The sequence below is a fragment of the Anser anser genome (assembly GCF_964211835.1).
Source record: "Anser anser genome assembly, chromosome: 1".
In the NCBI taxonomy this organism is placed as follows: domain Eukaryota; kingdom Metazoa; phylum Chordata; class Aves; order Anseriformes; family Anatidae; genus Anser; species Anser anser.
In genome coordinates, this window is record NC_139720.1 from 128,771,243 (window position 1) to 128,795,769 (window position 24,527).

The following is a 24,527-nucleotide window of genomic DNA, read 5'->3' on the forward strand; positions in this document are numbered from 1 at the left end:
GACAGAAGAGTGCAGTTAATACAACATTCAGCCTGCTTGTGCATACCTTCCTTAGACTATAGCTCAGTATCCAGCTCCTGGCATGGAAAATTCTCATGTTCAGTCAACGTACTGTCTAGGTAGAAAAACTTACTCGCTGATTCAATGTTTGAGACTTCAATGAATGTCCAGGAAAGGGGAAAAAAAAAAAAAGCCACAGCCAAATGCATTCCACAGCCGATGCCTTTTCTGAACAAAGTAGTACCATTTTTCTTTAACTTGCATAAGCATGATAATCTTCAACATTTAAGTGCTTAAGATAGAACTTTCAATAATCTTGATTTCAGCGAAAACCACAGCATACTAAATAATCACCAGAGAAGCAAACAGAAGCCCATCATACAAGAGAATAACGTGTTTATTTTTGTTAAAGAGTTGCTTAAAATGAAGCTTCAAAAACCCAGCAAAAACATTTTTTCAAGTTACTCTCCAAACCAGTACACAAAATATTAGCATCTTCATCAGTACTGATTGATTTATCATAAATGTCACATTCGTCATTACAAACATTTTTAAGCTTTTGCCAAGCTACCCATAATGCAAGCTTTGAGATGTAACAGGCATCACTGACTGCACCTAAATTAGGTCCTGAGGACATCTTCCAGACACTGCTCTGACTTCATTTGAATTCTGCCTTAAAACACCGCTACCTCTAGACAGTACTATCAGAGCAGAAGACAGCATCCTGTCTTCTCGAGACTTCTAATATCAGGTGCTGGCAATTTTGCAGATATTACTTTTAAAATCTTGGTGACTATCTTAGAATATTCTTTGTAAGTTAAAGAGACGTGCAAAATAATAAATTCAATTTTTTATTTATTTTTTTTTTAAAGGCACTTTTAAGCACAATGACAGTACTATGTATTCTTGGATACCTAAAAGACTTCGGGAATTTCTCTTGAGAAGTGTTTCTCAGTTTTTATCTGAACATTTCTCACTTGAAAAAATGTGATTCTCCTATTTTTCAGTTTAAAAAGCAACCAAAAAAAAAAGGTTTATCTATGAAATATCACTCTTAGCATTGAATTACTTCCTAATCCAAAAAGTCTTTTTTTTTTTTCCTTGTTTAAGGAAGAAACAGATCCCCTGGTAAATAATGAAGAACAGTACGTCTGAGCTTTCAGAATGCCTTTACTTACTGGAAAATTGATTAGAATTTCTCCAACACGTACATGTGAGAGTTTACTTGAAAAGAAGCGTCTAGAATGAATCAGCACAAATCCATTTTATGTCTCATGAAAGCGAAGTGTTATTTGCTAACCATCTAAGTGCAGGAGAAGACTTTTAATAAAACAAGGATTTATATACTTAACATGCCCATTTTAAAGAAGATGGCCACACCATCTCCTAGATAAAGAAGAACAATATGAGGAGCCGGGAACGCTTAAACCAGTCTGGACCAACTAGAAAATTTCGAAGTAGGACCAGGCATAAAAGCTCAGCTATTCCACGGAGGGAGGAAGCATAAAAAGAAAGGCCGAAACCTTTAGGTAGTGGTTTGTCAGCAAACTTTAAGTGTGTACAGCGATGGAAAGAGACTTTTAAATGCAAGCATATTGAAACAGTTTCTTTTGATTTCTTTACCTATGTTTTTCATAAGCACTTAAAACAACTGTGTTGTCAGTTTGAACGAGTAAATGCCGTGAGTAAACGCCTGCAATGCATTTAAGAGAATCATGAACTGCCATTATTTTTCACCCAAGCGTAAGAGGAATGTGTACGCCGAAGGAGCGGCCCCCCTGCATCCACAGGCTCACACAGTGGGGCCTGCAGGGAGAGCTGGCACCAGCTGGAGGGGGATGAATGGGCCCACCTCTGGTGGGGGCAGAGGCTCTCCAGAGCGAAGCTCGGCCATAGGCCCGCAGGGAGGTGGGGCTGGAAGGCACCTTCATCCATCCCCAACATCCCCATCCCTAGAGACATTTCAAATATCCTTGATATACTCCAAATATCCTCGGAATCCACCCCGGTGGGATCACGAGCAGCCTGCTGTAGCTGACTCTGCTTTGAGCACTTAGTAGGAGGCACACCTGAATCCTGAGACGGGCACGTTACAACGTACGCATTTGATATTCTTCAACAACTTGAAAGCTACCAATTCATGCTTTCTTCCCCCCTCTGCTTCCCACCAAGTTACAAAGACTAATCTCAGCCTTGCAGCCTAGTCCCTCCAGCTTTCATCTAAGATCAGGAGAGGTGCACAGAGAGCAGGACTAAAGACATGGTGCAGAAATGACGGACCCCCCTTCCCCAGACTCCAAGGGAAGCCTGGGGCGCCGAGCGCTCTCTCAACTGATGCCAGCCCTGTGCAAATTCTCCCTGCTCTTGTTCTGCATTATGCTGAATGCTGGGTTTTCATAACCAGTGGGAATTATCAATTTCTTGAACCCGAGGTTATCATGTTAAAATTTAAGCAGTCCCACAGCCCTCAACTATTACCCTGAAAAGAACATTGAAGGAAGTGTTTTCTGCTAACTACTATGCTGATGATAGTGGTTAGCACTGAAACTTTTATTCTTCCAAATGGTTTTCATATTTATTCACATTTCTCCAAGCAAGAAAATAAGTATGTATTCCCAAAGAATCTGTACAACAGTATAATGAAAAGGATCTGGAAGAAAAAAGCAGCTTTTAAATACTATAAATGCAGCTATTTTTTCTTTTCATGGTAAACCAATATTATTGCAGCAGTTTTTGTTTCAAAATAATCTGGGCTTCATTTTGTCCTACTGTAGCACTACAGAAGCACTAATGCCTATCATTTTACAATTTGACAGCATTGTTTAATCCCAACCATAGATGTAAAACAGAACCCAAATTCAGTAAGTAGCTGTAAAGTTTCTCCGATACTGAAAAAATCAGTAGTCATTTAAGTTTCAAATCCCAATCTTCTTCCAGTTCTACTTGATTTTTTTTCCTGAGAAGTCTGGAAATTGTGAAAAAAATGGGTAATAAAAATAAAGCTATTTATAAATAGCATAATACTGTGTTGGGTAACTACAAGTGTATTTAATTACTTTTTATAACGTTATCTTAATACTTGGAATACAAGTGATAATGAAGTAGGGGGAAAAAAAACAACAGGAAAACAAGCTGTACTCTCTTTATGGCTTTCTTTAGATACTGCTGCTGCCATAAATGCAGAGACCAGCAGGATGGATTTAATTACACTATTTTCTTAATTCTTTGTTTCTAGTACTGTGCCTAACCTTTCTTGAGCACCTGATAACTCAAGAGTAGGTAAACTTATTGGAAAGTTTTTTGAAACAAACATCAATATCGAAGTCTTATCTGACTCTTTAGTTTTATTTTTTCAACTTTGAGCATCAAAACAGTGTGATTGGCTAAACTTCTGAAGTTTACTTAGCACAGTTCAAGCTTTAATTCTGAGATCTTTACTTGTGCAAGTGATACAGCCTATTTTCTTCTGCCAAACATTTTTTATCTGGCACTTTCACATTTTAAGTATTTGGCCAGACATTAAGGCTATTCTTATCAACAGCTGGACAAGCATTTTTCTTTTAACCTGTAAAAAATACACCTACTGTGAACCAAGACAGACTTGTCAAGCAGGTTTCTTAGGCTGAAACTGTTCAGGCAGAATCCAGTTTCAGATTAAGACATCTGAATTCAGATATGTGCATGCGAGCTAGGTGTTCAAACTTCTACTAGAATCAGCAGAGCTGAAGAGTCACTCCAGACAAGATCCTGTAACCCTAAACATCAGCATTTAAGATTTCCTAGGTATCTAGGTATACCTTTCATCTCCCTTAGTAGCACAAATTGAACTCTCTATTCCTTGATGAGATATCCATTCGCTACAGCGGGAGTTAGACACTTGTACTGGTGCACACACGCATACCCGAATTTCTATCTTAATCATGTCAAGTTTCCACATCTACTACCTGTGGGAGCATACAAAAAGAAAATGAAGTCCCATATTCATCTTAAGTATGCACAGGTGTCCCGGTTGTGGCTGGTAGCCAGCTTTTCTCAAAGTAGCTGGTATGGTGCTATGTTTTGGATTTGTAATGCATGTACTGGTGATAACACACCAATGTTTTAGCTGCTGCAGAGCAGTGCTTACACTAAGCCAAGGATGTTTCAGCTTCTCACTGCCTTGCAAGCAAGCAGGCTGGGATGCAAAAGAAGCTGGGAGGGGACACAGCCAGGACAGCTGACCCAAACTGGCCACAGGGATGTCCCATACCATAGGGTGCCATGCTCAGCTATAGAACTGGGAGGAGTTGGCTAGGGGTGAGCTGCAATTACTTGGTGACTGGCTGGGCATCATTTGGCTGGTGGTGAGTAATTGTGTTGGCACCACTTTTTTCTTCCCCCCCTTCTTTCTTTCCCATTAAACTGTCTTTATCACAGCCCACGAGTTCTCACATTTTACATTTTTCAATTCCCTCCCCTCATCCTACTGGGGAGGGAGGGAGCAGACTGCTCGGTGATGTTTACCTGCCTGCTGGGTTAAACCACACTGTGAAATGCATGGAAATTGCATTCGGAATTTCCAGTCATGGGTAAAATCAGTTGGAATACTGTTAAAATAATTAAATTAAAGTTTCTTCTTTCATCAGACACCTCTCTCAATCTGCACAGCCTTTCAAAGAATCAAGAGATGGCCTGCAAGGACTCAGCACCTTTGGATGCTGCCCATCTGGTCCCACCAAACTGTACGGTTTATCTCAAGTAATTCCTGACTCAGTCCTCACCCACTGCTGATAATTCATCTCCTTCCTCAACCCTTTTACTAAGCATAGAGGCAAAGTTGGCACCAAGCACCTCAGACTTACCTGGGTCTGCTGTCACTGAATTGCCAGCCCCACTAGTAATGGGGCCACACTTTCCTTGCTCTGCCAACATAGCAACAGATGTTCTTCTTGCTGCCCTTGCAGATTTCAGCTTCAGCTGAGCTCTGGCTTTCCTGACACCACCCAGATGCACCAATCAATGTTGCTAAATTCCTCCTTTTCAGCCTATCCTTGGTTCCACCTCCTCTATACTGTTTTTTTTTTCCCCTCTACTGGAGCTCCATCATGAACTCCCTGCTTAGCCAAGTCAGCCTTCTGATCAGTCTACCTATTTTCCTAAGCACCAGGATGGACTGTTCTTAGGCTCAGAGGATGTTGTCAAAGGAATGCCAGCTTTCCCTTGCCTTTTAAGCTGCCTTCCACAAGCTCCCCACCTACCAGTTTCTTGCATACTCTGTTCAAGGTGTGTACTCTGTTACTTTCTGCCTCACTTCACTCATGAAGTTGAACTCCACTATTTCATGGCCATTACAGACAATTATAATACCCTGGCTGGCTCATTCCAGCACCTACATCAAGGCATCATCAAACACCCTCCAAAACTTTCTGGGACCACTTATATCCCACCATGTTGTCCTCCCAGCAGATGCCAGAGAAGTTAGAAGTTTCCCCCATGAAAACCAGGGTCTGTGATTCAGAAACTACCTCAAGCTGCTTAAAAAAGGCTTTGCCAACTTCTTTGCACCCATCAAGTGGTCTATACCAAAGTCCCAATATAATGTCACACTATCTGGTCTCTCCTCTAATTCTCACTCACAAGTGCTCAACCACATTGTCATCCCCATCCAGAAAAGACCTCCATACAGGCACAGAGGTGGTTTTTTTTGTTCATTCGTTGGTGTCTTTTTTTTTTTTTTTTTAAAAATATACCTCCACAGTATCTTCTTTTCCCTCCAAATATCAACAAGGCTCACAAATATTCCTTTCACTTTTCAGATCTTCAGTAACAGTATCTTGTGTTGTTCCCTAGGAAAGGGGTGATAAATTTGAGCGAGAAATGCCACCTATATTTCTAGCCTCAGTTCTTTGACTACTTCTTTCTCTATACAACTATAGTGTGTGTGTTTTTTTCTTTTTTTTCCCCTAAGAACACTGTGGCATTTAGAAAAAGCTATCTTTTTGCTCTCTTTTCCTGCCCCAACAAATCATGAGACATTTGCTGACAACACTATGCTCTTATCAAAGCCAAGTTCTAGGGCAGTCTTATAGCAGAGAAAGTTCTATAGGTGCAAATTGGTACTATACTCTTGTCCTGATTTTTTAATTAGTTTTAATATTAAATTATTTTAATAAAGTAGGATTATTTTTCCTGATATTTCATTGATCATTCCTCCTCACTTCTGACTCTCTTTGAGCCTAATGGATGTTACACATAAACCCTAAATCAATGCTCTTTCCTACTTCCCTTTTAATTTAGCTAATTTTATTTTTTTTAAATTTCCTGTCTACATATTGAAATCAGTTTAAACGGACATCTTCATTTTTTCTCAAAGTGTCTACAGTCAAGTTTGTACAGAAAGAAAGGCTTTTCTTCTCCAGTCAGCCAGACTGCACATTCTTTGGCCAATAAGGGAGAAATTCTTGTCTCTTAACAATATTGCCATTTTGCTCTGCCAGGCATTTAAAACTGCATTCCTTTGAGAGAGTCTCTTCTTTATAGAACAGTATCTAGGATTCAAATTCAATCCAAATTTCTTAAAAAAGGACAGCAGGCAAGATTCATACCTCAAACGTGTTCTGGTTTTACTGATCACTGTTGCAGAGGCTGGAGGAACTGCAGAGCTGCCTCTGAACAAGGTGTATGGTAATTTAAATGTACATGAGGAAATAAAGGAATCTGCATCCAAGGAAGACTTCTGTCACTACTAAATATATGAGGAAAAAACAGCAGTTACTCAGACTTCTTCATAAAAATAGCATTTCAACCTCTGTACAGCACATCTAAGATTCCAATTTTGGAGCTTAATTGAGAAAAGAAGTTTGTGGATTCACTTCAGGCTGTTTCTGCAGAGTCCAAGGACTTATCTCTATATTTTTCTTTTTTTTTTTAATCTCAAAAACGAAAAGTTTAAACACCACACTAGCTCCAGGAACATTTAAAAAGTTTTTGTTTTGTTTGTTTAAAATCTGTTCTTACAAAACTTAGCCCCTACCAGTAAGACTATCTAACACACATCTCTTAGATGTCGCACACAATTACACACGTACACTTTTAAGCCAGGAAAAAAGGCATCATGCAGACTTATGTTCACTGTGAAAGGTTGCCCAAATATGACAAAAGAATAACTCTTGGCAAAAGGGGAAGGTCTCACCATCTTTATTATGTCTGTCTTGGTTTCAGCTGAGATAATTGTCTTAGTAGCGGCTGGTATGGTGCTGTGCTTTGGATTTAGGATGAGAATAATGCTGATAACAGACTGATGTTTTAGCTGTTGCAGAGCAGAGCTTACTGTAAGGCAAGGACTTTTCAGCTTCTTGTGCTGCCCTGCCAGCAAGGAGGCTGGGGGTGCACCAGGAGCTGGGAGGGGACACATCCAGGACAGCTGACCCCAACGACTGAAGGGATATCCCAAACCATATGGTGTCATGCTTGCTCAGCGATAAAACTGGGGGGGTTGGCCAGGCTGCTGCTCAGGGACAGACTGGGCATCTGTTGGCAGGTGGTGAGCAATTGCATTGTGCACCACTTGTTTTGTATATATGTTTTCCCCTCTTTTTCTGTCCTATTAAACTGTCTTTCTCATCCCATGAGTTTTACCTTTTTTCCTATTCTCTCCCCACTAGGGGTAAGTGAACAAATGGCTCAGTGCTTAGCTGCCTGCTGTGGTTAAACCACAACATCCCCAAATGTGGAAATAACAGGTGGAGAGAGGAGGGTAAAAGAAAATGCAGAATGAAGATGTGACAGCCAGGGAATACAGCAATTAAATAGTCTAGGAAGAGCAGGCAGAAAAATGCAGACTGAAAACAGATTAGAAGACAGAACTGAGAAAAGGAAATGGGACTCAGAAATTAGTATACAAATAAGATAATAAATCTGTGAACATCTACAATTTTACTGGAATCCACCTTTACTGAAAGCAAAGGAATGGTGAGAATTCAGAAATAGCTACAAACCCACTGAAACCACAGATGAGTCTCATTCCACAGAGTCCTGGTATGTGCAGAGGATGAAGGCAACAGGCTACCAGCTACACCATATCAAATACTAGAAGCTGACAGCTGTGTGACAATTGCGTGGGTATCCATATGGTGTTCTATGATGAATTTTGTATTTGAGAAGTCTGGAAAATTATGTGCTAAAAAGTAAGTTTATCACAGCATACATAAGCAAGGCAGTATTTGAGGGGAAAAGGTAACGTTCTTTTATTAGAACTACTGGTATACACGCAAAAGAAACTGAAGCCCTTCTTCAGGTCCAAAATAGAAAATGCAATCTCCAAAGCTAAATTTAAACGGAGAACAAGTGTGCTCTGTGTTTAAAAAGACCCAATACATCTACAGCAAACCTCAAACATTTCCGAAGTACAGTCTATCTTGCTAAGAGTTATGTACCCAATATGTGCTATCAAGGCTTTCCCCACAGCTAGTGAAAGCAGGGGAAGGAGAGAAGATTCGGCCAAAAGGTTTCCAGTTTTACCCAGATGGTATGAATTGCTTTTTGGGGGTTGGAGTCTCAATTTACATAACTGATCTCCCTCGTTTATGTAAGACCTACGCACTGAAACAGTGGGTGAGATTAATTCCACCCAAGCTACTTGACTTTGCAACCCTTCTGTTTCTGGATGCTTTATTTTTTCCACACATGTTCAAACACATGTATTTTTACAGTAGATTTAGAAATAAAGTGATTAACCTCATATATTACCTCCTCTGTATCAGGAGTCTTTGGGTTTCACTGCTACACACCACAGACCACTGGATTGTATTTACGATACACAAGCTAGAAATACAAATAAAGTATTCCCAACTGTGCTACTGAAGTAAGAACATCTCCATTGCCAATGCAACCGTACAGCATCAATTCTCACATCCCACAAGGCAATCTGGCACAGCTAGCAGCAAGACCAGAATTTCTGAAACTCACCCATCATCTTTAACTTGCATATTGGACAATACAGCACACGTTCTCCAATGAGCATATGCATAAAGCTATAAATATCTCCTCTAGAAGCTTTCTATTTCCTTTTCCCAGTGTAATAGAAGGTATTACCTGAGATCAATAAAGCTTTAAATAACAGGCAAAGGCAGCCCCATTGGAAATAACTACTTTTCTTACATTAAGATTCCAGGAGAATGTTACAGGTTAAGATCCTTGAATAAGACTTCAAAGATTTATGTGAAAGGTTGTCATAAAAAAAAAAATGGACTCAATGTATGTTACATATTGATGTCCTAGAGCTGTATTTCTCTGAATACCAAGGCACTGTAAGATTGATCTAAATGGACATGGAAGAACAAGTAACACTTGGAGAAACTTTGGAAACTTTGGAAACTTTTACTCCCCATGGAATTCAAACCTTTCACTTTGTAAAATTACTTGTTAACATTTAAAAACAGTACTGTTACTTCATATTTGATTAGGGAGAAACAGAACATTTAAAATTATTAAAAAAACAAAAGCTAACTAAAGCTGTACAAATAAGCTTGAAGCTGCACTGCATTAGGCTAAACTAGTTGTAGATATATATGACAAAGCTTCTTCAGATAAAGGTTGCCTTCTGTCCTTTGTAAACTGATGTAGCAGCAATCATTCTGCTGATGTAGAGCATGAACAACGTCTCTAACAGTAGTTTCTTGACTAGTGTTCATGCTTGTATTACCTCTGACTTGGTTTCATCACAACACAATTCCAGATGTCTAATTTTTAGTTTCTATTTTTTAAAACTACACTACATTATAAGATTAAATATCCAAAGCTCTGGGTATAAGTATTATGTAAGAATGTTATCAAGCAAATCAATTAATTACTTTAGAACCAATTAAAATCATCAAAACCAAAAAAGCCTCCTCACATAGATTTCATTCAGGTAGTATGGTGTGAATAGACAGCTATTGCCATCTCCTCAAAAAAGAAAAAGCTCTTGCAAACTTGTTAACTGATAACCTACCCTATACCAAAAATCAAGAGGGGAAAAAAAAAAAATCCAACCGCAAAAGATCCATGGACCTAATTATTCCTCTACATTTGCCTTTACAGATTTATTATATGCAAGATCATATCCCAGTCAGACAATCTCAGAAGAAGGCATTCTCTCTCATTGAAAAATTCTGGATCTTATTGTTTACTGTAGAAACAAAGCTATCAAAGAATTTAAATAATTCAAAATTATACACGTACCTCATTTTCACTTTTTCTTCTAGCTCAGAACTACTAAAAAAAAATGCCTTCTTTCAAACAAACATGTTTAGGGAAAAAGCACATGACGCTCTGGCAGTGAGGGTAATTTTTCAGCACTTTCCTGAAACATGACCTTAGGATGTAGACACGAGCGATATTTGAGAAAATATAATCAGAAAACTTCAGTTGTGAAGTATTTTCTTCGTATTTTGAGTTGACACTTGTATGCTCTTGCTGAAAACTTCACTAAAACAGAATCATTGTCATTTGTACTTCATACTGAGGCACAAGCATCCACCTCTGCTCATCCTCATGAGAATAAAAAAGGATCAGCATAACTGTGTGCTAACTAGTGCATGTAAAATTCTGCTGAGGCATCAGAAGGAATGGGCTAGCATTGGTTTCCAAAACAGAGCAGAAGAAACCTCTTGACGTAGCTCATTAACTAAAAAATGTGCAAGTGTGCTTACATACACACTTGTGTATGGCTCTGTACATGTACAATCAAAGGGATGTTGGTTAAGCAACAAAAGAATCTTCAAGCAATATAAATGGAAAAACTGTCGATTTCACTGACATCTGTGATGAATAGAATGTAAGAAATAATATAGACAGGCTGGTCTCCCTTGATTTGCTTCTGATACTGAATTCACCTGGGAGATCTGGTCATCTGAGGAACCTGGATGAAGGATATGGAGGAGGAAGGGGCTACATCCCAGAATTTCTGAACAGAAATATGCCCAAGATTTTTATTATTATTATTATTATTATTATTATTTATTTTTAAGTCCGCTAGCGTTTGTGGAATAGATTTTGTTTGGCCTCCCTTAAGCCTTCCTAAAAGTCACTGGTGAAGTTCCTGCTGATTCTTCTTAGCTCCCTACTTAGTTTGGATTCCTCCTCGCTACAGCGACATAGCATTGGAAGCATGGAAGACTTACAGAGTTAGAGCAGGTTCAGAACCCAGGCTGCAATTCCACCAGATACTATCTTGTATACATTTCTTAACATCATTCTTAGCTAGCTGATGCCTTGAGGGAAAAAAAAAAAAAAAAAAAGGTACACGACACCCAGATGAATTTTTAACACAAACAGTCACAGGAAATTAGATCCTGTAGAAGTAGCTAGTCAGTTTTACTCCACAGATGGCATTGCCTGCAACATATTTCTGTGCATAAACATGGCACTACTCCATCTCTGTTGGAAATGTTAATTGATTTCAAGAAGATAGCTTGCCTCCTGGTCAAGATGTATACTGTCAGAAAAGGAGGTAGGTGTATAACCAGTCAACCAAGTTCTTTTTTGATCCTATAGAATTTCATCTTTCTACATCTCTGCACGTGATTACAATTATGACACCTACTCCTGTTATACTTGAAAACCTTGCAATCAAAAAAAAAGTCTCTTTACAAAGGGAAAATTATGACAGTAACCTTGTGCTACCAAAGTTTAAGAAAACAGCTTTACAATGAATTTTCAGTACACTGGAATTGGCGACAACGTTCTGTTATTAGGTATGTATGAAATAATATGCTTTACAATGTGTCTTAATGTTATAAAGACCATCTGTGGACTGGAAAATTACTAGATAAGACAGCACTAAAAGCTTTCTCTCTCAAAGCATTTTATGATCATAGAATATCCCCAGTTGGAAGGGACCCACAATGATCAGAGTCCAACTCCTGCTATGATCAACTGATACTTAGTTGTTCAATAAAGCAACACAAGGCTATGCTGAGAACTGGAAACAGAACAAAACTTTTCAGAGAACAAGCATTCATGCACCTTGTTTCTGCTGCAGACATGCAGCAGATCAGAATAGGTATGAATAGGATGTTGGCGGTGGCATTGTGAGAACACGAACATGTGCAGAGAGCAGCATGCACAAGAAATTCCACAAACTAATTTTTTATTGCTGAGGAAAACTGTCCCCGGGATGGTGCTCCAACCGTAAAATTGAGGAAAGCATTATGCCAAGCCCAGAAGGCTGCAGCACAGCTGATTGCAAGCAGACCCTGCAGGCAACAACAGGAGGATGGCGACTAGGTTGCAGCTTACAGCATAAACTTGCCCTTTTCTCCTTGGACTGAAAGGGAAATGTTACAGACATGTATTTCAAATGCACTCCAAACAAGAAAAACAGGTTAACTGGCTAAATATTTATGGCAGCCAAAACAAGCAAGAGTGAGGCTCAGGACCAGTCCATAACAAGGAGCAACTTCCAAGTACAACACGTACAAAAGATGTAAGAACTAGCTGGTCATCACCATCAAGAGGAACTCCAGGGATGCAGCGGTGACTTGACTGCTAGCAACCCTCACCCTCCATACTGCACACCAGAGATACTGCCCAAATCCCTTGGGAACACACCTCTCTACTTGTATAATGGGGGTAGGAGTGAATGACATCCATGAAAGAACAAGTGGCAGTGGGAACAATTATTCCCACTGCCTTCCTCTTCTGTCAAATACGCACTTAGTTTTGTTACACTAATGTCTGTATGCTGCAGTACTTTACACAAATTAATAGTCACATTGAGGACGAAATGGAAGATGCTTTATCAGTTTTTAAGGTACGAACAAGTTTAAAACAAAGAGCAGTGTTGGTATCTGCTTCCAGTAAAAAGTTACCTGAGCTACTCAAAAACAATACCTCACTTTGCTGTGCATCTTGAAACCTGGACATAGCATTCCAAAACGTGGCTGATTTTTCATAAAGGGCAAAGTTAAGCCATTATGTTGTAGGATGGTAGGATTTCAAATGAACTTATGTGAAGAATGGTCTCACCTGGCAATACAAGCTAAAAGTAATTCAGGGATAATATAATAAAAATACAGAGACTTTGTAAATCCAAAGTTGTCATATGTTGTGTCCCCCCTCCAATTAAACTAAAAGAAGCTTAATTATATACCCTTTAGAATAAGGAATGCTAACAAAATCGGATTTCTTTATCAAAAGTAAGGAGCAGATGAATTGCGCTTTATTGCCCAGGTGCAGCTAAATACAACAAATCAAAAGAATGTGTTCTAGAGAGTTGTATTCTTATAATACACATATTACTTTCTGCTATCTGTACGGACAAGTAGCGTAAAGAATGCTTGCAGTTCTGTACAAACCTGTAACAACTGCTGTGAGCTGAAGGAAACCTGCTAAGTCCTTCCAGACAGAAACACTGAACACTCTGCAGTCTCAGCAGCATGGCCTCTGCTCTAGAGCACAGACTGGCCACCCACTGTATCCAAAATGCCTTCATCATCATGCTCCGATGCCAGGCTTGTCTAATCGCTTAAGCCTTTAGCTGAGATCTAACATCATACAGGGTAAGTGCAATTATTAAGTTCTTTTGCAGGTATTTTTACCTACACATAAACATTTGAAACAGTTGTAATGTTATAAACCGAAAATACTATCCTTTTTTCCCCATTTATTGTTATCCGGTTTTTGAGTGAGAAATAAATACTGCTATACCTTAAAAGGAGTATTTCTAGTCAAAAATAAAACCAACAATTTCTAGTCAAAAAAGAACAGTTTCCTATATTTTTTAAAGGGCATTCCACCAATTAGGAGTTACAGAAAACTGAGTAATTATGTAAAATAACTTTAACCAGGACATTCAGAAGGACAATTTACTATTTAAAAACGTACTGCAATCCTTTCTGATGAAAAACAATTGTGCCTAGAAAAGCCTATAGCTTCTAAAGTGAAATACTGGGCAAGCTTCTGCTATTTCTGTCAATGTTCTACCTTCACTGTCGAATGTTCCTTTTCCAGGACTCCTAGTCCAAAAAAAAAAAAAAAGGCTTTAAATTCACAAAAACAATTAAGGAAATAAGTTAATATAATTGGTACATCCAAGACACTTATCTTGTGTGGTAATGTTTTAGGTCAACTTCGTTTCTACAAATAATTTTGAAAACCAGCCAGATGATCCAGATCCATCCACCTTCACCGTAGTACATTTAATACTGAACTTCTCAAAAACTGAATTGTGCTTTTATTGGCCTTTATTTAAATACAGATGGTCTAGAGATCAGTGATTAACCTAGCTTTCTTAGAGCTGCTCATATGTCCTACAGAAGTTTAAGAAGTCCATAAGAATACTTCAAAAAACAACTAGACAACTAACCTAAAATTTAAGAATTCAGCTTCTAACCTAAAATTTAAGAATTCGGCTTCTAACCTAAAATTTAAGAATTCGGCTTCTTTGCATCATTTATGCTACACAGTACTTTGCAATTTGATGACAAGACTAAACTGTAATCCAATATTCAAGCAACTTCATACTACAGATGTAGTTCTGTAATTAGCCATATGTTGCTGCTTCTCCTATACATTAATTTTCATTATCTATAAATTACCTAGCCTGCATCACCAGTTCCCTAATGATCCAAGTCCCTACATCAGGTCTTAAGTCCTTAAATCCTCATTTCTTCTTATACAGCTTTTAAGAAATACTGCAGTCAGGTTCATAACCTTAATTTTTCCAGTGTAATATATTCTTTCTTGCAAAAAGCTGAAAAATTTGCATGGATAGTTTTGCTTTGTATGTTCATGACACATACTTAAGTTTTCACTGACAAGTGCATTAGAATGAGATATAGAACTACAAGCTGTTTGCAATTAAAACCATTAGGGGCAGCCACACAACACGCTGCTGCAGGTCTGAATATGATTCCTGTATTAATCCAGGTGTGATGATATGTAACCCATTTGCAGATGGAAGTATCCAGCTACTACTAAGGAGATTGTCTATTCACTGGCAATCTTCCAAGGAAAAGTGTTATCTGTGATAATAAGCGGTACTCTTTCATTTAAAAAAAACAGTACCCATAGCAGGAATTCACACAGCCCATTATGTACAAGTCCATCAGAAAGACATGCCGTTCCTCTAAGAAATAAAAGAAAAAGCATCACAGATGTCAGATTAATCTACAACAGTTAATGTGACAAAGAAGCTGGATGAGTGAGTAAAAATACTGATCTCTTCCCCCTCTCAATGTAACAAATCACTTATCTTTGACTTAAGTCAAGAGCCAGCAGCAACACACTTCACGTATCCTTCCCAAGGCAAGATGTACTGCTCCTGCTATTTTTAACTTTGGCTTATATGCCACTCATATTGCAACAATGCAGGTAACTGAAGGACAAGGTGTTAGATTATTACGTTTACGCCTGCTCCCTCTTCTTGTTTGGAAAATCTTCTGCAGCATCAGGTCTCTCCACACTCAGCTTTGCACTGCAGGAATGCCATTACCCAACGTTACAATGTCCCACTTAAGCCATCCCGCTTTGTGGCACTGCTAACACCACCCTCACACTGTACTGCTTTGAATTCAACACTCCTGAAAACAAGAATCTTAATATCTCCTCCCACACCGAATTAGTTTCTCTTCTCCGAAAGCTCTCATCTTTCTCCCACACCTCCCATTTCTAAATTAGGCTTTGGGGAGGAAAAAAAGAGGGAATGCCAATTTTGAATACTGCCTACTGCCGAACATCTGAGCAGCATTCATTAACATGACAAGCACCACAGTGGAGGCAAAGGAATGGAGTATCACACAAGGGCCCTTTTGCACAGCTGCCTGGTACCCTGTCATAAAAGACTCGGAGGGGGGAAAAAAACAACTGCAGACGTGATCGCAGCACCGTCCCATTGAAATGACTACAGACACACTGACAAATGCACAGCAGTACCACTAAGGCACCTGTTTTCCACTAGTGCCACTAGGGCATTTATTTCCATGCCTGGCAGATAACCAGCTGTCTTTTCAAACTGGGAATCTCAGCAATTTGATTTTTATCCTCTATTCTTGACAACTGTCTGATGTTTGAAGCAGTAACGGTACATATGTGAATTCTCCATGCAATTAAAAAAAAAACAAAACAGGTTTTCACTGATACCAGCATTTAAAATTTACAATATAATGCTAATTTGATTGTTTTGCCCTGCCACAGGGAACTGAGAAGGACTATGGAAAAAGCTCGGGTTCAGGTATAGACAATGCAACAAAGAAAAAATGACAGCTTTAGAAACTTTCAATACCACATTAGCATCTACCCTGCACAGCAAAAAGTTAGAGTTTATCACGTACCATTTATCTACGGGTACAGAAAAGTGGTTACTGAAGTGAATTAGCACTTATCAAATTCACCTCTCACTGCTGCACTCAAATGCCATGGAAAGTTTTCAAAAGAAATACTACATACCTAGTATTTCAAAACAACTCTAAGTAATTCTGGAGGTTATTCACTGCCTAATGGTGAAGTTGAAGCAAGCGGTTATCAGAGTGATAAGATTTGCAGCACTACAGCTTGCCTAATAGCTGTATTTTCTTTGCATAAAACTCAAAACAACAGACCTCAACTCTATTACAAACATTTACTACTGGCATACACTATTTACTTCAAAAGCTTGACATAATTTCACCGTATGTATTTCACACAAGTTTCGGCACAAAAAGCACCAGGGAGTTGTGCTTTAGCCTAAGGAACAACATTAAGTGTAACAATCCTCCATATGCACGCTACCATTACTGAAAGAAAATGGTACACTGTACAGAGGTTTGCCCTTGACCAAGATTAAAAACAACCACCTTGCCACAGAGCCAGATGACATTTGATCAGTAGGGAAAAATCAGCAATGCTGCCTTTGATTTTACCTGTAATTAAAATCAAAGATGAACAAAATTTTTGAGTATGAAACAGAGGCAACAACAAGATATCACATTCTTTCACCGTTACTGTTGCCATTTTACACATAAATCAGTAGGATTTGGCAGAGTACTTTTTACCTGTTTTTAGGTGAAGGATAGCCAACTGTACATTGATGGCATGTAAAAAAAACGCGTAAGGACAAAATACTTTATGGAAATACCAGTTAACACTTCAAACACTATACATGGACAAGTAGATGACAGAGGACGGGTGGCTTTAAGCATCACAAAGTTTAAAAAAAAACACTGCTGGCATAATCTGTGCTAGAATATTCTGATGATAATTACTTCCCAGTAGCACTGTAGCAATTAGAGGCTGTGAATACCGTAGGGATTATCACAACATGCATGTCCTGTTCTTACATCCTTCCCTTCAGTATCTGTTGTTTACCTCCAACAAAGCCACTTTTTAAGATGCTGAGCTAAGCTAAACTCATCCAACCCAAAATGATTATTCTTAGGTATATCAGGGTAATAAACAAGAAAAGCCTGTGTATTAATCAGCTTCCAGCTTTACTCTGAAACAGTAAAACTGATTGCTTCAAAATGCTTCTGACATAATTCAGATTTCACTGAAAAATCCTAATCTTGAAATTCAATTGTATAAGAAAAAAATATTTAAAATATGCTTTGCATGGAGTCACTTGCCACACAATGCTAAATGCTTTTCAAGTTTATCTTTTATTACTTACCACTTCAGTGTGTTTTCTATAACTTTTAACAATAGTAATTTCACATTTACCTACAGATTATTCATTAAAACGTTGAATAGCCATATGGTACCTACTGTCCTTCTCTATCAAGAACAGATGAAAAAAATGCCTCTCCTTAGCTCCCTACTAAGAGACGTTAAAACAACTGTCAATCAGCCAGTTCTTAAATCCAGACAGCCTTAAAAACCTAGAACTATACAGAAAATTTTATTAGAATCTTGTGCAGTTCTCACTTCTAAGTAAACTGTCACACACGTACGTAGCTTCCTTCAACTCTACACAATTTGAATGAAGAAATCTGGTTCACCTGACAAGACCTACTTCCCAGAACTATATATATTGTTTTTTATTCTTCATTTGTAAGCAACTTTTCCATAGCTAAGCATTTGAGTGGTGTGAACTTAACCATCTTCTACTGGCTAGATACAATTCCTGAACAAGGGTACAGTCCCTCAGAATTATCACAGTACTACAGAAGTGTAGTAAAATGAGGACACCAACAACCAGAAGCTTTTGAATCAGCACAGCTAATCTTCTGGGGTTCTAATACCAGACAATACTAGTTTCTTCTCTAGCTGAGTAGCTGAAACCTCCTAATACCTCCCTCACACAAAGGATTATAACATTAAGGGGAAAAAAGAAATGCAGACATCATTAATTTGTGCTCATTTGGGGAGCGTAGATTTTTCTTTTACTCATTATTTAATTTCTCAATAATCCAATCAGGAAATACTGTCAAAACAGTAAACCAAATTAAAAGACAAAGAGTTGTATAAAAGATAATACCAAAAAAATAATGTTGACAATAAACCCTAATGAAGACTATTATTCAGCCCAAGTACTTGGCTTAGCACATGCTGGAGAGCTACAGGAGCCTTGCAAGCCAGATCCAAAGCAAGACTTTCAGTAGTGTCAACACTTTGAAGATAAACGCAACTTCTATGAACGCTTACTTTTTAATTCTGTCACTACAGGGAAACTTGCCAACATGAGAAGAAGGGTCGGCAGTGAGAACAGTAAGAACATCAATAACATCAGCAGGCATGAGTTTGAAAAGGGATTCCAACACCTACCTGCAAATTCAGAATTTGATGTTTATGATAAATATCAGAGACACCCCAAATTTCCTACAAGCATGAAGCTCTCTCTTTCCCTCTGTGAAAGCAACATGACCAGACCAGACTTCAGGTACCTACACACAAATGCAAGTGTCAAGGGAAACAGGAGGAACAGGGAGTCAACTCTTATTTCTGCATCTGTGCACTGTTATCCTAGAACTGTTACCCCAGTGAGATCACCCATTAGGGTTACACATAATGTGGTGGGATAGCCACATGGTGCCATGAATAGATGTAATGAATATTTCAGGAAGACAAGCTAAGAAAGCAAGGAGACTCTTGCAGATGAGAGGCTTGAAGGCAAGGACATTTGCTTTGAAATGTGTAACACGAAAGCCAAGAGTTTTTGCCTGAGGGTTAGAGGACAGAACAGCACAAGTGGCATTATGGTGGACATCTGCTTCAAAACACCTGTTCAAGAAAGCAAAATAGGTAAAAGCTTTTTAAAGAGAAGCCTTACAAGAAATTCTAGTTTTAACCGGGGGCTTTGAGCACTCCAACATCTGCTGAAAGGGCAATACAGGATGGCTGTAAGTAGATTATTGGAAGATGCAGAAAGCAGTTTCTTGACAACTCATCAACGAACCAACAGAAACATGAAAGTTTCTGAGGTACACAGCCTCACAGGCAGTGACAACGTGCAGCCATCCTGAAGAGAAGACCACTGTACATCAAGGAGTTAGTGATCCGTATCACAGCTAACAAGATTTATGCAAAACAACACAGACCTGAAGGCCTGTGCTGAGCTGTGCTGCAGGTACAGCTTGGCCTCCAGGTCTGTGGTGTTCTGCATAAATCCCTTGGCCACAGGATAAACTCAGCCAGCTCCTCGTACAAAAGGTGCCTGCAGGCAGCTCTGACTCTGTACTTGTGATTATGACACTTGCATGCCCTTGCCTTTATCTAGAAGCACAGCAAGAAGCGCTCACACAAACATCCATTCTGTTTGACGGCACAAATTATTAATAGAGTTGTTTTCTTGTAAGAAAGTCCTGTGGTAGCTCAAATTATGACAATGGCATAACCCCTTCTATGGGCCCAGTCTGCACAGTGTGCTGCAGACCGATTGGAGGCCCCTTTGATGCTGCACAACTCCAGGTTCCCAGTATCTAATGGCATGTAAGGTTACCTGTATTATTCTCACTTTCTTTGCAGAGTTAGCTTTAATAAATAACATTTTAAATGATACCATACAGAGTATGAGTGCCCTTCTCACTGGGATTACAACGGAACAGCATCCCTGATGTCAAATGCCATGATATAGGGGAATTCAAGATGCTGGAAGAACTGAACAAGAAAAATGGTAGAATTACAACCTTGGACCTTCAAAAGGTTTTACCCTTATTCAAGATTCAAGATGAAAAAGATTTATCCTTACTCAAGGATCTGCTTAGAGACAGCCTTAAACAGTAAAGGAGTCTAGGAGAGCTGGCTGTTCTTCAAGGAAGACTTCCTCAAAGCACAGGAAAAGCCCACTCCAACATGCAAAATGCTAGGAAAATTGTCTCGAGTTGGCCAGCACTGGTACACAGGGAATTCCTGGCTGAGCTCCAACACTAAGAAGTAGTGCACACAACGTGGAAGCAGAGATGAGCTACCTGGAGGAACAAAGAAACTTTCCTGCAGCATGCCTGGGTTGTATTTCAAAAGCGAAAGCTCAGACCAGTTGAAAATCTGTAAATGCAGATTGCACAGTAAAGGGTTTTAATAGGTAAAGCAAAGGGAAAACCAAGGAAACTGCGACCCTGCTGTTCATAGTGATAAAAGAATGGAGAAAGCTGATGTACTCAAGTGAAATTTAGTGATTATGTCACATAAACATATCCATTATATTTTTGGATGACTAGGCTGCAGTTTTCTTAAAAAGCTATGTAAATATTTTTCAGATATTCTGAGAGACACACAAAATTTGTCTGAAGACAATGACAGTATTAGTGAGGGCTCAAACAGGACAAAATTAAAGATCAGGTAAAGATGAAAACGCCTGTATGTATTAAACCTACTAAAAAAGTTATTCATCATTATTCTTTGATGCACTGAAGTAGCCAAGTGATTCTATAAACTAAAGTTTCTTTTCACTTGTTTTTAATAAGGGAATTCAATGATGTTTACCTTAAAGAGGAAGGTATAAAAATATCTCAAATACAATAACAACCAAAACCAGATACACTTCTAAAATGAAAGACCAGAAAAACATCGTATCAGGCAGGAGATGTTGTACATGCAAGAAGAGCTGGCATTACATTTCTAAATCATTAAACTGCATCCCCTCAGGCTGCAAAGACTCTGGTAACACACAGTACATAGCAAGAGAATGAACAAGGCTGGGAGACTCGATAAAATTCTAGCAGGCTTTTAGAGAATTCACGTTACCACATCCCTTCCTGCATACCCAGCTAACCTCCTGCCTTTTCCCCAGAGCACATTGGTTTGGGGGAGGCAAACTCCCCTATGCATGTTTTCAGTGTTTTTCTCCTGCCTTATTTAGAGCGATCAATTTTAGGGATCTAGGTGTTTTGTGATTGTTTCTTAAGATGCAGTCTATTCCTTATTTACTGGACAGTAATGAAGTCGTGGCTCTGAAGACAAAATGACCACATTTCTCGCAGAACTGCTTCTGGGTGAAAATTCAAGTGAACACCGATAAAACGCTAGTTAGGTAAAACAAACCATTATGCACATTCTGCAGATGGGAGCTAAAGCAGAAACTAGAATCAATACTTGCAAACTAAACACACCATATTAATATCTATGAATTGACCACAAGTTTGAATCCTCCTTCCTCTCCAGCCTTACCCCATGGCAAAATGTCTCACTAATGAAGGCCAATGTTATCACCTTGTCTACCTGGACACCATATCCATCTACTCTTCTCAGTTGTCCAAGGATGTATTAACCCCATTTCTACAAACTCCTGCTACTTACAGCTACAATTTTCAACTTTCTCTCCTACACACACAGTTTATTATCTCCTGGTGTATTTATACATTCCCCTTTCACAACTACATCTAAGCTAGCTTCCCTCCCCCTCAGCTTCATTTCTTAGCATGTTCATCTTTGGATACCCTGTAGCTTTCCTACAGCACCATCCCATCATTTTATTGATTTTAAGCCTGAGTGTTTTTCTATTAGCTCCGTATACTGATGTCAGACTTCTCCTAATGCTTGTGCTTAAGTCCCTAGTAAGGATTATTGGGGTGGGCGGAGTGTTATTAAGGATAACCCCACATGAAGCTGCAAGTTTACATCGTATAGTGAAAAGGGGATGGTGGTTTTATTTAAAGGACAAATACCAACCAAACTTAAACATGAACAAAGACTCTTTTCCTTAGCCATGATCTCTGACACTGCTGAACTGTTCAAATTGCTTTTCTTTTCAGAAAAGACAGATGATATACAGTAAATTAGCCAAGACAGACTATTTTACTATTTTTTTGTAAAAATAAAATGCATTTCCAGTGTTTTCAAATATATTTCAGTGTATTTCTTTATGAAATGTCTTCTCATAAAAGAGCTTCTCAGAACATCAGATCTGCTTTATCCTAGCATTAGCATTACTTGTATTAGCTTCATGTCAGAAAAAAATAGATAAATAACCACTACGCACAAGTAGCAATCAAGAATTTGTAATAAAAATATGCTATATAATAATGTAAACATAGTCAGTTCTAGAGGAGCTACTCTAGCTTTCCTGATAATGTTCCTTTATCAAGGAAAAAGTCATATAATGACGACAAGGTATTTGTTCCTTAGTCCATTCCCTCCACCTTATATCCATTTATTAATGCCACTGAAATGTACTGGTACAAAAAGCTACATACTTATTGAAGCACTACTGTATTATGTTGCAAAATTGATGCAATTAAAGACCAGCTCCTCATTTCATGCAAATTTTACCCTCTCACCAATACAATGCAAATGAGTTGACTTCAAGTCGCTGAGAATCTGCTTCTTGCATATTACCACTGTTTGTAAAAGACGAATATAAATACTTCAGCATTCAAATTCTTAAACATCATTGTTAGTTTGGTACAAAAAGAAAAGCAGTGTATGCTGAGGGAACATGACCAAGGATGGCCTCATATACACAATACAGCTTAAAAAAAAAAAAAAGAAATCCAGAAAGCACAAAAACTAGATGATGTTCCAGTGTGGGTTTCTTATGTGGCACTGAAAAGGCTATGTAACGCACTCAAAATTAACTGTGCTACCTGCAGACAGATCACAGGGAAGAACCACTTAAAAAAGAACAGTATTTTTAAGCAAAGTCAATCAGCAGCCAAACAGTAAAAATAAAACAAAACATACCCTTGCATTTGCAGGTAATTCTGTTAAGGCTGCACACAAAAGTGAATGCTTATGTATTTTTTAATATAACTTTCCTACTTGTATATGAAAACAGTTCTTGATCAAGGAGAACAATTACATATATCATCTTGCAATACGTTTTTCTTCTTTTATATGCAAGCAATTCTTCTTAATGCAGCAAGCAGAACTTGTATTTGTGCTGTACCTTGCAAAATAGCTCAGGACAAGTCCTTCTCAATATTTGCAAAGGTATAAAAGCAAAAAGTTAAGACGACAAGCAGCCAGAGGAAGTCCGGGGAAAGAGATATATGTCCAAGTTTAATTTTCTGATATTCTTTTTCAGTAAAACAGATAGCCCGTAGACTCATCTGCTTTTAGAGACTGGAGGGGAACTTGACTTAAGTAAGTGAAAATCATAATTCAGTGAGCTTAAAATATTGGAAATCCTTAGCAAACACACTTGCTAGAAATTTTAAGAAATACCAGTCTGTTTTAGAACTTCAGTGTTGTTTCAATTAAGTTTGAAGTTGCAGAAAAAATGGTGCAACAACTATCCGAAAAATGAGATCCTTCGATGAAATTCAGCGTCTTTTCACTGACTGTATGAAGAAGCACCTCCCACTGCTAAAGGAAAACCATTCCTCTCTGGTCACCTGGCATACTACAAGGTATCCACATCCAAAAGTCAGAATAATGTTTACCACTCTTTTTAATCAGGTATTTTTTTTTATTTTTTTATTGCCACTGTTAATATACACTAGGTAAGAATGTAACCACAAAGCTCTACCTTGATTTTACTGAAGATAAGAGATGATTATCTTACCATGTGGTATTCTAAAAATCTCAGAAGTTTAAAAAAAATACTTTCTAAAAATTGTTCTAAAAGTGTAGGTAAACCTTGTTGCATAGCAGGGCCCCAGCTCTGAATTCTCAATACAACAATGTAAGCCACTCCAAATATAACTACATTTCCTGTGTAAAAGGACTTGTTTACGTGATAAAAGCCACTGCAGGAATGTAGGTCCGCTGCAGTGTTAACGTTTTCTAGAACAAGGTACAAACTACATTAAAAAAAGCCTTTTATGTATTCTTGGGTCGTTACAAATGAATCATTCTATGATTCTGGAATGTTTTGCTTTAGGGAAGTAAAAGGTATTTTATTATGACTACACGACAGTTCCAAAGACAGCAAACTAGTTCCTTGCTGATGAGCAGGAAGTACAGATATATCCAACTTACACAACAGTTATGATAGCATAGATAATTTGCCAGAATTCCCTTTTGTCTGAAAAAGGTTCCACCCTACCCCCTCCTTTAAATCAAACAAGCAAAAAAACCCACTTCATTTTCTTCCAGATTGAATTCAACAAGCATAGAAGTCAGTGCTTTCTTACTGCATTTTAATTGTCCAGCAACAGCTGTGGAAATGCCATGTGGATCCCCCTTCTCCCTAAGAGGAGTGCATGCTCACATGG

General features: G+C 38.5%; 1 protein-coding gene across 6 annotated transcripts in view; it reads right to left on the reverse strand.

The window, feature by feature from the left end:
• CDKL5 (cyclin dependent kinase like 5) overlaps positions 1-24,527 on the reverse strand; it is a 132,029-nt gene that overhangs the window by 59,638 nt on the left and 47,864 nt on the right. The gene's annotated exons all lie outside the window — the stretch shown is intronic.